The sequence below is a fragment of the Marmota flaviventris genome, chromosome 14 (assembly GCF_047511675.1).
Source record: "Marmota flaviventris isolate mMarFla1 chromosome 14, mMarFla1.hap1, whole genome shotgun sequence".
NCBI classification, from domain to species: domain Eukaryota; kingdom Metazoa; phylum Chordata; class Mammalia; order Rodentia; family Sciuridae; genus Marmota; species Marmota flaviventris.
This window is the reverse complement of record NC_092511.1, coordinates 82,254,690-82,272,511: the sequence shown is the minus strand read 5'-3', so window position 1 is coordinate 82,272,511 and position 17,822 is coordinate 82,254,690. Positions and strand designations below refer to the sequence as shown.

Genomic DNA, 17,822 nt, shown 5'->3' with positions numbered 1-17,822 from the left:
GAGGCAGAATGCAAGGTTGTTGGTCTCTTTTCTTCCCTATTCTATTCTGCACACACAGAAGAGAATCTTAAGTTCTGAGTACTGTGCTCATATTTCTTGGGTTTCAAGATGTGAAAAAAGCACCACACTCTTTGTCTTCTCACTAATACGAGGAAAGCCAGGGCATCTGCACATGCCTTAAGGCCACCAGAACAAAAGCCAACCCAGACCCCACTGTAAGTCACTGCCAGATTCCAAAGCATCAGAGCCAACAACTCTGTGAAGAGCACAGGACTTGGGATACTGCTAAGGTTTTGGTTCCCCTGTGAATAAACTGAAGTAGACTAACAGCCAAAGCACCTTGCAGTTCTCATATTTTGAGATTCTAAATGAAAATTTTCAATGTTAGCTTGGATCAGAGGTAGGCTCTTTGAGATGCCATGAGGAGTAAGCACTGGGTATGTGCATTCTTGGTCCTTTCTTTGATTCTCAACCATGCCATAAACCACTGAGCCTCCAAGCAAGTACAAAACCAGTTCCATTTCTGAAAAAGGGAAAATAACTTGCCTCGATCATGTGCAGTGTTTTTCATTGTAAGTTTTTTCTTTTTTTGAAACCCACTTTGATATCCTGGACCTCCAGATAAATTCCTGTTTCTCACAGCTCAGCATCCATTTGCAGTGAGATCAAGACAGCAGCCATCTGCACAATGGAGGCCATGTGTTTCATTTACATTCCAGATAAATTAGGGACCCAATCAATTTGAAATCTGGCCTGTGTACTTTTGAACTACAGAAATATAAAACTAGGGCAAAGGGCACAGCTCAGTTGTAGAGTGCTTGCCTCACAAGGCCATAGGTTCAACCTGTAGCACTGAAAAAAAAAAAAAAGTGGCCTGGCACAGGCCCTGTGCACACCTCCAAAGGCAGGTGCAGAAGAAACAATGCACTCCATTTCTATGAATGATTCTCACAGTGTTTGATGAAGGAAGTGCAGTGACAGACCTCAGGTTGTAGCTCCTTTCACAGAACATATGCTTGCATTTAGTGAGTTGTGATGAACATTCCAGACTATGCAGAATCCCACCCCCTCCTACTAGAAGCGTGACACGTAGGAGCAGGAGTACTTTGGCCTTAGATGCCTGGGAGTGGGAGTGCACCTTGCCAGGACCAGCAGTGGCACTCAGACCCAATCTGTTCCTCACTGCCACACCTTCATAGGTGTCAAGTAAATCCTTGGTGTGAAGACTTTTTTCCTCCCTTTGGCCTGAGCATTTTTTCCTCACTGTTATGAATTGTTTCTAAATAAGATGTTTTACTTTGTATGCTATGCTTTCAAAGCCTTAACTATCATATTTAGCATGATTTATACAAAAATACACTGGGTAGCATAGGTAAATTTCATTATACTTTTAATGTTATTTTGATAAAATTCAGTTCTGCTGCTAAAGGATCCCTCTCTTTGGGGGCCATGCTTCTGTGTATGGCATGTAGACTTCAGCTAGGCTATGAGGACAGATGTGGGGTTTTGTGGAAATATCCTTGCAGAAGTATTCATGAAGTGGATGGTTCAGAAGTGAAGAGCACACTCTAGAAGATGGTAAACTTCCACTTGACAGAACAACAGCAGAACAGCTTGTCCACAGTAGAAAAAGCTTAAGACTCAGCCATGGGAGGGGTATCTTCTGCTTAAAGGGACATCACTGAAACAGCAAAGCCCCAGCTACCAAGGAGTAAGGATGAACTCAGTGAGTCAGGCTGTAGGATGGAGAAGACTTCCTGGTAACAGGAAATAAAGGCAATGAAAGAAACAGAACTTCAAGTCATTGCCCTCAAGCCCTTTCCATCCTTAACACTTAGGAGATTTTGCCACTTGTTAAGGGAGACAGTCATGGGATCCTTCAGCTGTTCCTAGATGTTAAGGGAATTTTGACTTAAAAAACAAACTTCCACTGATGAGCACTGTGAGCAAAACATCAGTTTAAAAGGCCCAGCCAAACTTGCCCAAGTTCTGGCATGCCTGCTTGCCCCAGTGTGCATATGGAAAGCATCTCTGATGTGATGCCAGAAGCACCGAGTGAGGATGCCGTGTCAAAGTACATGCAGAGTGCTCCATGGGACATAAGCCCTGAGGCCTGGAGCTGGGCACCAGTGGTTCAAGCAGCAATTGGCACTCACATCGTGTTCTGCAATGTTCTGACCCCTTCAAGTTCACTAAACATATGCTCAAGCATTCGGAATCCTGGGATTTCTAGTTGGAAAAACAAGCTCGAGTGCTTTCTCCTAAGAGGAAATGCTAATAAAACTCATACCTTCCCTGTAGGGACTTGGAGCCTGCTTCCTTCTCAGCCGGTGGAGTGCTTCAGAGAGCCAACTGGGGAGGGCCCTGTGATGCAACAGCCCTCTCTGCTCTTGAGGCTGCTTTTGCTTGGGGGCTCCACAGTCTGCAGTGTGCTGTCTTTCCTTTCACATGGCCCCACCAAGGTCAGTATTCCTTCCCTATCACTACCTGTACCCCGAGACACAATGGAACCTTATCCCCGAGGACAGTACTTCCTCAGAACCCTAACTTTAACACAACCAGGCTGACACAACTCAGCCCAGATGGACCTAAGCATAGTCAGGACTTGGCTCTCTTGTTTGCCAGCTTGGAAAAGACACTTGATTCTTTTTAGCCTCCATTTTCTCACATACTAAATGCCTCCCAGTTCTGTGGTGAGAAATTAGAGTAGGTAAACAGCAGCACAGTGCCTGGCATGGGGCGGGGTGCTCAAGAAATGGGACACACCCTCTCCCCAAAGAGAACTTGCCCTGCTTTCAAGGCGCTGTTGGTTGTCGGTGCTATAGGAAGTCTTTCCCAAACCTGAAGCTAGTTAGTCCAGTCTAATGCAGTGTTCTTTATCGTCCTGTCCTCTTGAAATCTGTATTCAGACTACATGACTTATGCATATACCTTTCTGACTTCTCAGAATAGAATAAGAGTTAAATTGCTATGGCTTAAAATGCAATACTTCGGTCTCACTGGCTGCCTTTCAGTGACTCACATACATCAGCCTCTTTCCTATCTCAGGACCCGCTGTTCCCTCTGCTCTCTCAAACTCACCCTTCAGGTCGCCTCTAAATATCACCTCTACATGAGGCCCTTCCCAACCCAAAGCCAGCTCAGGGGTATTATTTTCAGTCAGCACTAGTTGCAGCTGCACTATTTTAGTTGTAGTTGGATGCCATACCTTCATTTATTTATTTAATTTATGTGGTGCTGAGGATCGAACCCAGGGCTTCATACATGCTAGGCAAATGCTTTACCGCTGATCCATGACCCCAGCCTGCTGCAGCCGCACTATTTATTCACCCCTCTCTCTGTCCCTGGTGAAGCAACGCGAGGAATCTGCTACTCCAGATCCTAGCACAGCGCCAGGCACAGAGAGCACCAAGTAAATAAATGTCCATTACATTGAGGAGCATGGGGTAAGAGGCAACACTGATCTGGACGTCCAAGACTCCTACTGCACACATGTTCTCGCTCGCTGGGTGAAGCCTTGCAGCCTGCAAGACTCTGCTGGGAAATGAGGTTCTGCAGTGCCTTGCTGCAGGGCTTAGGAGTGTGACCCAAGCCGACTTAGGCAGCAGCCACGGGAGGTGTGGGGCGGGGAGGCGGGGAGGAACGGGGCAGTACCACCCCTTGCAAGCCTGGTGGCCCTCCTGCCCCGCTGTTGGCAGGGGCAGGCCCGGTCCTAGGCGTATGGGAGAGCGCTACTCCAGTGCGCGACAGGGAACATGGTCCACGCTGGGCCCCGGGCTGGGCTGATGTCTGTCCTTCCAGGGGGCAAGCCTCCTGGTGGACCCTGACACTGAGGCATCCCAGTGGGACCCCGCCTTCTCGTGGAGCTTGAGGTGTCCTTCGTGAAAGGGGACAGTGTCAGCGCCTGTGCCTCCTTGATGGTTCAGCTTCCCAGAGCCCGAGGTAACCCTGAGGGACAGTCAGGGGCTGAAGACCTGGAGCAAAGTAGTAGAATTTTCTTTCTTTCTTTCCTTTTCTCCTTCTTTGCGGTTCTGGGGTCCGAACCCAGGACCTGGCTCAGTGCCGGGCAAGCGCTCTACTACTAAACCACAACCCCAGCCCGCCTTTCCTAGAACTTCATTAACAAGTGAGAAGTGTTTGAAGGGGGAAAAAATAAAAATATAAAGACTAAGGGAATTCTATGACTGCTAAGAACCAAGTCTGATGTTTACCTCCAAGTCTGGTTGTCAGCTTTGGGGTCTCATAGTCTCAGTGACAGGCAGCACACACCCAGAGGTGCCCAAGCTGGAAATCTCTGTCCCTTCCTGGATTCTCCCCTTCCCCTCACATTCTGTCTGATGTCAGCTCAATATTTTCAGCTTTTTCAGTCTTGCTGGAATCTGCCTTCTTGTCTGCCTCCCTTTGGCCCCTTTCCTGTTTGTGTCACCATCTCTGCTTCTGTAGGTTACTAAGCCAGCTGAATTGTCATGGGCTCCCCATCCTGAGTCTTTCTTCTTGATGCCCAGGGCTAGGACAGTGATTGCCTGAAAAAAATAAAAAGTGAGATCATGTCACCATAAGTCCTCTTTACAGTACTTCAGTGTCCTTTTTGTGACCTCAAGGTAAATCAAGTTCACACTTATTGACAGTAGCTTGAAGGCCCTTTGTGATCTGTTCTCTGCTTGGTATGACCCTGTAGGCTGGACTCCCACCACTACTATCCTTCCCACACCCCACTCCCCACACCCATATCCCATTCAGATCAGCTTTGACTCCCTTACACACCATGCTGTGCCTGGCCAGCTCCCACTTCTCTCTTAGGACCCAGTTTAGACTTGCTTCTTCTAGTGAGCCTCCTCATCCAACAAGTCCAGGAGTGGCCCCCTGCACCCTTGTCTTAGTCCATTTGGGCTACTATAGCAGAATGCCTCAGACCAGGTGCCTTATAAACAGTTCTGGAGGCTGGAAGTCCCAGGGTCCTACTATACATACATTCTCTAGAACCCCATACCTCCCCCACCCCCGTTTTTGTTATTGAATCCTCCAGATCTCTTGGTGATAGCTCCTAAATCACAATTTCTACTCCTCTTTTGAGGCTGGGTTGGCAACTGAACAACACCCAAGAGAACTGACTTCTCTGTTAGCCTAGAGGGTTGGGATTTATCTCTTGGCCATTTTATCAGTAACATGGTAAGAATCTTACCTGAAAGTAACCCAAAATGCGGAGGGTCCACTCTAATGGTAGACAAGAGAAAGTGATTCTTAGTGAACCCAAGCAGGTTGGGCTGCTGAAATCTACAGATGATTTTCCACAGGGACATAAGGGGCATCCTGTGTCCCCATAGGTTGATGGTGGTTGCTTAAATTATAATTTCTCCACACAAGCTCCAAAAACCAGTGAGCAAGAAAGGAAAGCCCTCTCTCATTTCCCATGCCCATGACATAAGAGGAGCCTATTTCAGATGTCACTGTGCCCCCTGGTGGGGAATGAAACAGACCAGCCTGCAAAGTAGCCCAGGCCAGAGAGACTAATGAAAAGACATGGTTAAGAGACTCCACTCTCATGTGCTCTAGGCAGAGGTTGACCTATACGCTCTATCAGGCTATAACCAGACACCCTCTTCCATTGTGGGGTAGGGTCTTTTGGGTTTTAAAACAGTCTGTTTGCCAGAGAAAAGGAGCCCTAAATAAGGGAGCTGAACTTTAAAAGCTCTCTGGGTAGTTGCCAGCCATTCCAGAAAGCCTGGGCCATCTGGACCCTCTGTCCTCCTCACCTCCTGGCAGCATGTGCAAGGGCCTTCAATCAGTTATCTCCTGTCCCCGCAGCTCCACACCAGTGTGCACTCCCCTCCTCCCTCAGTGTCTCCAAGTTCTCCTGTCCCTGGAAACCCCTATTTTCTCTGATTTCCTAGGTCTGAGGGCATGCCCACCTTTCTAGATGATCAGAGGTCTTTTCATAAAGCCAGTGTTGACACCTCACTGTTACGGCCTCCAGGAGACCTGGTTTTCCCTTCCCCTCCCTGTGTCCATGCAAGGCTGCCTCTGTGCTAGTGCCTTCCTGGGCCTTGTCTTTGAGCCTCCAGTGGCCTTGCATATGGTGGAGGAGCCAGGGTTGACTTACAAGGAGCCCCAGAAGGGCAAGGGGCAAGCAGGGGTGAGGCTAGCCACTGCCCTTAGAAGAGCTCCTGGGAAGAGTGGTTGGGCATCATACACACCAGGTCCCAGGTGGGCACCTTTGAAATTGTAACTGGAAGCTCAGTCCTCATCCTCAATGTCAATCCAATAACAAAGACAAAGTCTTGAGAAAAAGGAAGATGTTTTATTGCTTTGCTTGCAAAGGAGAAACCCAAGGAACTCCTGTCCCAGAGCCAGTGATTCTGCCCATCATGGGAAATAGGGTTTTTTTAAAGAGGTGACTCAGAGAAAAATGAGATTAGGGAAGAGAGATCAAGGAGGATAAAGGTCAGGGAAAAGAAGTTTTGGAAAAAGAAAAAAATGTAAGTTTCAAGGCAATAAGGTATATAGTCAAAGCATTAAGTGAACCCCTGTTACAAAATGACATTGCATTCAGTCCTCACCACCATTTGCACGGAAGGTTATCTTACACACCCCACTTCTGGGTGAGGCAGAGAAGGGAGCCATGGGTGGGGCAGAGAGGGGAGGTTGGTTATTGATGGTGAACTGAGAAATAGGGCAGAGCAAATGGAGGCAGGAAGCAGGTGGCCTCGGGCTCCTGCTGACCTGCATGCCTGGTGGTAGGTGGTGTATGAAGAGAGTTGAATGGGTAGCCTGATGGCCTCCTATGTGACAGGCCTTTTTGGCCTTCCGAGAGTTGCCCTTTCTGGTGGATTTGGTACAGTTGCTATAAGAGAAGGAGCCAGGACTCATGCCCCAGACAGGTACTTCCTCCCAGGGGCAGGAAGTGAACCCTCTGCTTTTGCCTGGGGGAGGGAAGACCCCCTGAAAGCCACTACTACTCATAGTCAGAAAAGAAGAGGATTTTCTAAAAGCTGGACCCCTGTGGCAGTTCCCTTTTTTTCTGCCCCACAAGCCCAACCTGAGGAGTGAGGGTCAGCTTAGCTGACTGTGATTCCCTGTGGCTCTGAAGGTCCTGTTTCTGGGTGAAAATGGGGGTGTTCCACCATTGAGGTAATCTTGCTCTCCCAAAAGAAAAGGTCAGAGTGGGCACTGGGAAAGACCAGAAGAGGGCATGTCTGACCCCATGCAAGAGCTTCTGCTGCCATCCAGGCTTTGATGGCTCCTTTCTGGACTCATTTTCATCATCGGCAGTGAGACCACAGGACAGATCCCCCACCCAGAGAAGAGCCCCCCTTTCACCCCGCCTTTACTACATACCCCTTCTCTTCCCCACAGCACCGTACATTGGCCCATCTCCAGGACTATGGTCCAGTGCCAACCTGGCCATTGTGAAAAGTCATAGGGCTTGAGCTCAGGGAGCCCCCTCACCACTGTCCCTGAGCTGGACAGTCTGTCCTCTGTCCATAATCAGACAGGAGTGCCATTTCCTGCAGATGCAGGTACCTTGGCCCAGGAGGGTGCTTAGGTTGATGGTCATCCTGGCCACTGCCCTTGGACTCCATGGCCCCAAAACCAAAGGGTAAACTCATGTTGACCTGGATGCTAGTCCTGGGACCAGCTGGCTGCTCCTGGGCATGGGCACCCAGGCCATGGGAACATATGAAAGGCCTGAGGGTAGCAGCAAAGGGGAGAGGAAGAGGGAAATTGCCAGAAAATGAAAGAAAGAACAGGGTGAAGTGGTGTGAGCATGCTGATTAGGCTGCTGGGCCTGCCCCAATCTCACCCTGAAGTCAGGGCACAGAGGGTCTTGGAGTCTGGGCCCTGAGTTCTCTGCTGGTCTGCAGATGGTGAGACTCTGTTCATCCCCCATCCTGGGCCCACCTCCAGGCTGCATGGCTCAGTGCTGCCCAACTCCACTGCCCCAGTTCACCCTCCTCTGCCTACTGCCAAGCTTTGGGGTGGCCTGCTACGTTGGCGTCCTCACAAAGCTGCCCTGCACTGGAGTGGCCAAGAAACTCCTACAGGTAGACATGCTGGAGAAGAGCGCCCTGCACAAGGAGAAGGTAGGGAGGCCCGGACAGACTGGGCCCAGCCAGCAGGTGCCTGGAATGGTCCTGGGGATGGGAAGGATGGGTCAGCTACCTCCCGGACACCTCTGTGTCCCTGAATCCTGGCCTGGAGTAAAGCATACCTGGTGTTCTCTGGTGCCTCTCTCCATATAGCCCTGGGTGGTGCATCCCAGCCTGTGGCTTGCAATCCCTGGGGCCCCTGACTCCTCCCTGTGCTATGATTGCCTCTTCCATCTCCACCTCTGTGCTGCTGCCACACTCATGTAGATTATTGTAGGTTATGTCCCCCAGTCACCCCTATGCCATCCCAGGTGCCAGACTTTGGACCACTGCTCCTGCCTGTGACTGCATCCACACCCTTTCTCACCCCTGCACCTCCCTATTCTGGCCCTGCAGCATGCACAGGGGAGGTGACATTAACACTTTGGCTCTTCTATTGCACAGCACATTCTGAGAGCAAAGACCCCATCTGTCCTTTCCTCCGGCAGAGGCGCCTGTGTGGAGCACTCACTCCATAAACATCTGTGGAGGACATGGCGGTCCAGACCCTTCCCAGGACAATGTGACCCACACTGGGCCCATCCTCTCCCGTCCAGAGGAAAGTGTGGAGGTGACACACACATGTCCAAGTTCCCAGTAGGGAGGAAGCAGAAGGAAGCTAATAGCTGAGTCCTGGTCACAGCCTGCTGCCAGGGTGGCCCTGTGTGCCCTGGCCCACTCCTTTACTTACCAGTGCTGTGGTCCCAGGTGAGCTGCTGCTCATATCAAAGCCCTTGTTGTCATGTCAGATGGGGGCCTTGGGCACACTCAGGGCTGTCTGATCAGATGGCTTTGCTTAGGTACAGTATCATCCAGGAGAGGTCCCTTTCCTTTCCTGGCTTGTGACTGCATTTTAAAGAGGAAGGGGCTTGCCTCAGCCCTTCACCAAGAAAATACGTTTTTTGCAAGTTTTCTCCCCATTATCCAGATTCAGCTCCTGCAGGCTGAGGGAGATGCATCCTCTGATGGGAGGTTCTGGAACTGTCCTGGGAATGATGACTGGCCTGGGCCTTCACCCTAGTCTGCCAGGTCAGAGGCACTGCATGCACTTGCATGTGTGCACCCCAGACTCTCTGATGCCAGCACTCGCCCACCCTGCCCAGGGACAGGCACTGGGAAGGAGCCTTAGGGCTGGGAGTCCAAGAACTCCCTGCTACCACCAAGGACCTCATCAGAGCCTCCCTGTGGCTGACCTGGACCTAGGGGCATGCGTTCCTGCAGCTCTGACCTCCTTTCCATGCTGTAGGCCCTGAAGAGCCATAGACACAGCAACAAGCCTCTCTACATCTCCATGGGCCACAAGATGAGCCTGGAGGCAGCCGTGTGCCTGATCTGATGCTGCTACAGGTTCTGGATCCCAGAGTCCTTGTGCCAAGCGGGGTTCAGCACATGCTCCTCCACTTCTCACCATTTGTCAGCTGAGCTGGAGTCACAGAGCAGTGGTTTGAGGACAAGATGGCCCTGGGCTGAGGGCAAGTCCATGAGCCCCTTGCTGGGAAACCTGGTGTGGACATATTGGGCCCTGGAGGCAGGAAGGTAGACAGAAGGATGCAGAGTTCCTAGGATTCTACCTGAGATTTCCTGCCTGTGCCTCAGAAGCTACTTAGCCTAACACTCAGCTTCTCCCTTACTTGAGCCTCCTGCACCTGGGTACCAGGTTGTCTGGAGGATCATTTGATGTCAGCTCTAATGGCAGAGTGCTCCACCAGTAGCCTTCAGCTGGAGGCCCTTGCAGGAACACTGGGGGTGAGTGCTGAGGAAGGCTCATGTTGGCATCAGGAACTCCAGGGTGTGGCTATGCCAGGTACCCAGCACCTAAACTGGTGCTCAGGGGTCAGGGGATCAGCTCTCTGATGAGCCAGTTGGCTCAGCTGAGAAGGAACTCAGCCTGCAGCTGAGCACACAATGCCCATGGCTCACCTTCATAGTCATGATGAGGGGACACCAGTCACATACTAATATGTGTTTCACAGAAGCTATAATGTGAAAACCCAAGAGAAGCCATCCTCAGGAAGAGAGAAATCCTGGCTCAGGAACAGTATTTGCAAAAGCCCCAGGGCAGAGAGGACGTTGATGTGCTCAGGCAGCTCAGCCAGACCAGAGAGGTGTAAAACCAGGAGCCAGTCTGTGTTAAGCTTTCAGATTGCAGACCTCATTGCAGGGACTCAGAGCCAGTGTGCAGGGCTTCAGATCTGCCTTCTACAGGCAGCAGCTCCTTGTGTGCTACTAGGCCCTTGGGCCTTTGGGAGGAGCTGGGGACATGGTCTGCACCTGAGTCCCTGCCTTCCACAGCCCAGCCCTGGAGACTGCTGAGGGGAGGGGGAGAGGGCCCAGAAGCCTCCCTGCTGTCTGATGTTTCCTGCCTTCCTATAGCCTGTGCTGAGCTGGTGGAGGTAGCCACCCAGCAGAGGGGCCACAGGCTACACATACTTGAGTGGGCCTCAGTCCTGCCTTGGCCTCGTTGCAGGTGTACAGAATGGCCTCCAGGTGGCAGCAGCAGCCTGCATACCACCAGGGACAGGCTCCTGGGGCAGATGTGCCAAGAGGTGGTGGATGAGTGGGCTTGTAGGTGTCCACCAGCAAGAGCCTTGCTCTTTCCCCATCCACGGTGTTGCTGGAGTCTTAGGCACATAGGCTGTCAAACCTGAGTGTGTCGTTAGCCCTAAGATGCCTTACCTCTTCCATTCTTTCCCAGTGGCATAATGAGAAAAAAACAAGGAGATTCTCTCAGAGGCCCTCAGCCCTGGAACTCTGGGTTGTGCTCGCCCAGACCTGCCGGGCAGGCCTCTGTCCTATTCTCAGCTTACCACAGAGTGGCCTTCTGTTCTTGTAGGTGAGGGGTCAGCCACATGAAATGTACTTTGACCACCTAGGAATAGGCAGGGTCATGTGCCTTGAGCTGGAGAAGAGCCCACCAAGTCCTAAACCCACACGTCAGAGACAAGCCACCTGCTGGAATGGGTGAGGGTCCTATAGGCTCGACATTTTCTTCCTGGGCCCACTGGCCTCTCAGCCCTCCTAGATAGTAGGAGACAGGGTCTTGGAGTTGGGTCTCCCTCCTGCTGCTCTGGTGGGCCCCTGATCATAGATGCTGCTGCCCTGCCAGTGCCAGGTGCAAGTGCTCCTGCCACGCTGGGCTGCTGCCTGCCAGACGGCCACCGCCCACCCCACCTACTTCCCCACTAACTGAAGCAGGAGCCATCTGGAGATTAGCTGCTCCTGCCCATGAGTCATGAGGCCCCAGAGGTCAGCTAAACCCATCTGAGCCAGGATCTGGGGCTTCTTGAGGCCAGAGTCCCACTTGGGACTGAGCCCTGTTTCATATTCCTCCCCACCCGGGTTGTCCCAATCTCCACCTGCAACCCACAAAGCCCTCTTTCACTCTGGTAAAAGGTAACCTTGCTGAACTCTCTAGAGATGGCAGGAGTCACAGGTGACACTAGTTGGAAGGACAGACTAGTTCTGCTGGAAGTCCTCCAAAGAGAGTGAAGTCCCCAGTAAAGCTGGGCAGAGCTGCTCATGTGGGGAGGACCCTAGGACACTCTTCCTTCATGTCAGGACCTCAACACTGAGGTTCTTGGCATCCCTGTCACCTACATACCAGTGGTGGCTGTTCCTAATATCTGGAAGTCTGGGCCTCTGTGGGAGGTGTGAGAGCCTCCCCAGGCTGTGGGGCAGGTAGAGTTTGTCCAGAGTCTGGCTCAGAACCAGCCAGCACATGTCACCGAGTTCTGTCTCCTCTAGGCTGACATCCACTATCAAGAACATTTGCAGGACTCTGGGACACTCCAGGCCATCTGTACCAGGGCAAGAGAGTTGAGCACCAGGGGACACTTAAGCTGCCCACAGGTGGTGCTTCCAGAGGCCCAGCCTCGCCCTGCTGCAGTGTTGTGGCTCATGACTGGCAGGGAACACAGGAGAGGTCCTGAAGGGGGAGGAGAGTGAGATGGACTCCTGGCTTGGTGGGAACTCTCTAGAAACATCTGGCCCAAGTCCTGTCCCCAGCAGGGCTACTCCAGCTTCTCATGGCCTATTTTATCTTCAAGGGACCCCAGCCTGGGTTCCACAGAAAGGGCATGGCCTCTGGAGACCCTTCACAGCCATCACATGCATGCTGGCCCTCTGTTTCCTCACCTGTGAGGCAGCACAGTAGTTCTTGTCCTAGGTGTCACAAAGCAGGCCTGTTTAATGACTGTCAATGGGTTAGCAAAGCCTGATGACAGTTTTTACCAGGAGGCAGGTATTGGGTCGCACCGTATGATCAAGGAAGGTGAGGCCCGGGGTGTTGATAAGCAGCAGTGCAGGCCACAGTGGCAGCCTGGGTTCTAGACCCTGTTTCTGGCACTCCTCACTCCCTGAGGGAAGACTGTGTGAGGTGTCCAGGGCTGGATGGGACAAGTCATTCAAGTCCTGTGTATCCTCTGTGCTCATTTCCCTTCTGCCTTCATTTCCTGGTGACTGTTCCTTGGCCTTATTAAGTTGCTTGGAGAACTGCGAGATGGGCCCCTGGTACTGCCCAGCTTCACAGTCAGGTCTGGCCAACCCGAGTTCAGGGTGGTCCTGTCAAGCTCTGGCCAGGCCCATCCTCAGGCCTTCCAGGGACCTCATAGGGTCTCCTGGGCTGGCTCTGGCATTTGATGGTAGCCCTTTCTCCATGCCATTACCAAGAGCCAGAAGGCACAGGGTTTAAAAGCATGCCCCCAAAGAGGCCTGGGAGAGCCTACTGACCCCTAAGGACCACAGCAAAGGCCCCAGGACAGACTTGGAGGCTCCCAGGAGAAATAGGGCTAGGGCCAGAGTAAACTGGGTGCCATGAGCACTTGGGCTGCTGGCTTCCCATTCCAGCTATGAGGACCTCACACACCCAACCTCAGGTAGAGGCCCATTGGAACATAGAGGAGGACCCTGGACATGCCCATTGGAACACCCAGCATGGCCAGTGGCAAGCTACCTTCTCCAGCAATAAGACAGACCTTTCCAAGGCCAGTTCCAGACCAGAAAGTGCCTGCAATCACCCTCCTAGAGCATGTGAAGAGGATTCAGGTTCATGTGCACCATGGACCCAAAGCTGTGTGAACACCACAGCTCTCCTGCTCAGTCCACTCCTTTGAATATAAACCTGCCTCCACCTGCTCTGTCTTTTCTTTCAGGGTTCGTTTTTAACTGGCGCCCCACCAGCCATAGTGGGCCACAGAAGGGGTTCATGGTGGTGTGGCCATGCTTCAGCACCCACAAGTCTGTCCTCAGTCTGGAATGAGGCCAAGGGTGGGCATGGGCTGCTAGGGGTTCAGAGGATGCCAAATGGAAGGCAGTTGAGGCCCCATACCCACCACGAGAAAGCCAGGACACTTCTGCCACCCTCACCCAGAGGCATAGCCTCAAGCCTCATCTCTACTGTGGGAAGGCAGCCCTTCCCCCACCCCATCTGGCCACTTCCTCTCTTGGCATGGTTTGAAGAGGCAACTGAGAGGAAGGGTATAGTGGGTGACCTACCTGCAGCCTGCCTCATCCCCTGTCTTTCACGTACCAGTTTGCACCCCAGACTCCAGGCTTGAGAGTGGAATTGACAGAGGAGAGGCGGGGCTGGCTGCCAGATCCTGTGGTCCCTGTTTCCCCAGTTCCAGATCAAGATGAAAGAATGTGGCCAACAATGGAGAAGAGGAGGGAGGTGTGCTTTCTTAAAGAAATGGAGAATGGTGAGAAACCATGTCCCTGAAACGCCCTTGTCTATTCCCAAGCCACATTAAGCCCAGACCAGAATGTCCAGGTAAATGCCATCCCAAGGGACATTGACTGTTCACATGGTAAATAGGCAGACTAGTGTTATCAGGAGGATCTTCTTTCTTGCACACACACCAGACAGCTGCTTCTTTGGATGCTGGTCATGCAGGTATCAAAGCATATGAAGCACTCTAATGACGTCACTGCTGTGACCTGACCACAAACCCTTCTCCCTGGGTGACTGGCCTGGTGTTGGCACCAGGGAGATGACAAGTTCCTCTTGTCCAGCCACCTGCCATTGGACAAAGTGTGGAAAGGATGGAATTGCAGGAGGGGTGGGTGCTGCCTGTCCTGCCTTCTGCCCTGGACCTTCCCCAAGAGCAGCTTTCAATATACTGATATCCCTGGGCACAGTGGTACATACCTATAAGGCTCAGGAGGCTGAGGCAAAAGGATCGTGAGTTCAAAGACAGCCTCAGCAAACTTAAGAGGCCCTAGCTCTAAATAAAATATAAAAAAGGGCTGGGGATATGGCTCAGTGGTAAAATGTCTCTGGGTTCAATTCCTGATACCAAAATAAAAAATACACCCAAAAAAAAAAAAAAAGCACACCATCTGTGGATATTTCCTTGGGTCTCTTGGCAACCTGTCGCACTATCCTAGAGCAGCTGGGCTGTGGGCCAAACAGGAGAGGGAAAGAGATTCAGCCATATGCTGGGGTGATGGGTTTGTGCTAAGCCCAAGTGACAGCTCAATATGTCGTGTCCAGGTGCAGGCAAGCTTCCTGGCCTCTCAAGCCAGTGTGCACTGGTTGTTAGGAACTGTGGGGAGCCGCTCTGAGTGATTCATGTCTTCCATCCCAGAGTAGAGAGGCTGTGATGGTCACTATATCTCTTAGTGACTTGGATATTGCCCCGGTCCCGGAAGTTTGAGGACATGTCTTCAGACATAGATGGCTCCCTACAGCCCTTGGGTTGAATTAACTCACATGTCCCTTGTAACTCCACCCCTTCTTCAGTTTTTTTTTTTTTTTGGATGGATCTTTCTAAGAATCAGCGTCCTCCCAATAAAAGCTCACTTCTGAATGAGCTCACTCTCTCTGGCCAACCTCTTGTGACATCCCTTGCTCACCCATTTGGGGAACTTTAGGCCAAGAGCGGAGGAGCTGTCTTGAAGCTTGTTTAAAGGTAAAGTGTGTGTCTGTGTTTTATTTGGTGTCCCAGGAAATTCACACAAGCAACCTTAAGTTCAGCTGCCCCCATGGGCCGGAGGCAGCAAGGAACCCCCTTTGGGACAGTTCTATAGCAGCCTCTGAGGAAGCTGAGCACCAGCTCCCACTGTTCTAAATTTTCCTCAACAGGTTTGGAGGTCATTAGATGTGCAAATACATATGAAGTCTCTTGGACATGCAGGAAATTCCCAGTAAGTGAAGGAACCTAGTCTCAGGCTGGGCCCAGGACCAAGATGGTAGGCAGAGAGATGGTGCCTCTGAGCCCACTGAGCACCTGTACACAGGCCAGCCTCTTGGCCAGGCTCCCTGTGGAGTCCTGCCAATGGTGTGATGAGAACAGGGTCATAGTGGAAGCCCCCAGAGCCTTCCCTCTAAAACTTCATGTCACTAGCTCATGCAGACCTGGGCAAGGCTCACAGGGGCTACACTACTGCCACAGGCCTAGGCAGGCACTGCACACATGAGAGCCAGGAACAAGGTGGTGTTCCCACCCAAGCCCAGGGGTAGGTGTGCCTTTGGCGACCCCTTCCCACTGAGGATGGGCCACACTTGCCTGGCCCTTATGGAGAGAGTACACCTAAGTTAGCAGCTGAGCCCAAGGTACACCCCTTGGGGGGTTGCCCCTCCTTTAGGGGAATGGGGGCACCCTTCTTCCTGTGAGGGATGGGACTCCCCCTCTCAGGGGTTGGCCCTCCTCTAGAGGGATGGGGTTGGGTTCCCCTCCTCCCGTGAGGGATGGAGCTCCCCTCTCAGGGGTTTTCCCACTTTTAGTGGGTGGTTGAAGCTCTTCTATTGTCAGTGTCCCCCTATTTTAAAGAAGCCTTTTCTCTAGGGATGGGTTCCCTTTTGCCAGCGGTGCCCCTTCTCTAGGGGATGTGAGCACCCCTCTTTCTCTAGAGATGTGGTGCATCTCTTGGGGTGTTCTGCTCTGTGGATTTGGGCAGCCTTCCTATAGCATATGGTCCCTCTCTGGTATGACCCACATCTTAGGGATGGGGGCCTGCATCCTGCCTCCTTGAGGGATGGGATCAAGCTTTTGGGGGGTTCCCCTTTTCTAGATATGGTTTTGCCTGGAATCCTGGAGGGATTGGGAAGGTCCTCTCACAGGGTGCCCTTCCTCTAACAATGATTCATGCACCCCCAACTTCCTAGAGAGATATGTTTCCTCTACTGTGGTGTACCCCTTCTTTAGTGTATGGGGTGCCCCTCTTCTAGGGATTGGGCCATCTTCTTGAGAAGTGCCCCTTTACTTCAAGTTGGGGCTCCCAAAAATAAGGATGGTGTCACCTTTCCAAGCATGCGGCTTCTCTAGGAGATAAGGGCATTGCTCCTACACGAAGGATGGAGTCAAAAAGGTGCCCCTGTTCTAGGGGATGGTGTGCCCCTCATTTAGAAATGGTGGCCCTCTCTTGAGGGGTGCTCCTCTAGTAGGAAATGGGAGCTCCCATTCTCTGGAAAAAATTGGATACTTCTCTCATGTGGTGCCAATCCTCTAAAGGATCAGGTGTTCCTCCTCTAGGGAGTAGGTCTCCCTACAGAGGGGTACCCCACTTCTAACAGACTGAGTCCTCATCTAGAGGGGTGCCCCTTTCTAAGAAAAGTGGGTTCCCTTTATTAAAATTTAAGTTCCCCTCTCAAAGGGCACCCCTCCTGTGAAAATATGGGTTCCCCTCTCAGGGGTTGCCCCTCTTCTAGGGGAATGGGACCGGGCGTCACACCTCCCATTAGGGATGGGGCTCCCCTCTCAGGGGTTATCCCACTTTTAGTGGGTGGTTGCTGCTCTTCTATTGTCAGTGTCCCCCTATTTTAAAGAAGCCTTTTCTCCAGGGATGGGTTCCCTTTTGCCAGGGGTGTCCCTTCTCTAGGGGATGTGAGCACCCCACTTTCCCTAGAGATGTGGTTCATATCTTGGGGTGTTCTGCTCTGTGGGTTTCAGGCAGCCCTTCTCTAGTATGTGGTCCCTCTCTGGTGTGACCCACATCTTACAGATGGGGGCCTGAGCCCTGCCTCCTTGAGGGGCAGGGTCAAGTTTTCAGGGGGTCCCCCTTTTAGATATAGTTGAGCCCAGAATCCTGGAGGGGTGGGGGGCCATATCATAGGGAACCCCAACTCTAAGAATGGGTCATGCACCCCCAATTTCCTGGAGAGCTATGTTTTCCCTTTTGAGGTGTGCCCCTTCTTTAGGGCATAGGGTGCCCCTCCTCAGGGGTTGGGTCACCTTCTCAAGTGATGCCCTTTAATTTGGGTTGGGGGTTCCCAAACAATAAGGATGATGTCACCCTTTGAAGCATGCAGCTTCTCTAGGGGATAGGAGTACTGCTCCTCCATGAAGGATGGGGTTAAAGGGGGTGCCCCTCTACTAGGGGATGGTGTGCCCCTCATTTAGAAATGGTGGCCTTTTTTGGAGGGGTGCTCCTCCAGTAGGAAATGGGGGTTTCCTTCCTCTGGTAAAAATTGGATACTTCTCTAATGGAGTGCCAACCCTCTAAAACATCTGTCTCCGTACAGATGGGTACCCTGCTTCTACAGACTGAGTGCTCATTTAGAGGGGTGCCCCTTTCTAAGAAAAGTGGTGCCCCTTTACTAAAATTTAAGTTCCCCTCTCAAAGGGTGCTGGTTCTGTAGGAAAAGGACTTCCCCCTCAGAAGTTGCCCCTTCTGTAGGGGGATGGGGCCACCCCTCCTCTCGTGAAGCATTGTGCTCTCCCTCTTGGGGGGTCCCCTCCTCTCACAAAAGATGGGATT

At 52.0% G+C, this 17,822-nt stretch overlaps 1 pseudogene; it reads left to right on the top strand.

The window, feature by feature from the left end:
* Window positions 1-1,717: 1,717 nt before the first annotated feature.
* Window positions 1,718-9,756, top strand: LOC114084413 (endonuclease V-like; annotated as a pseudogene).
* Window positions 9,757-17,822: the final 8,066 nt, after the last annotated feature.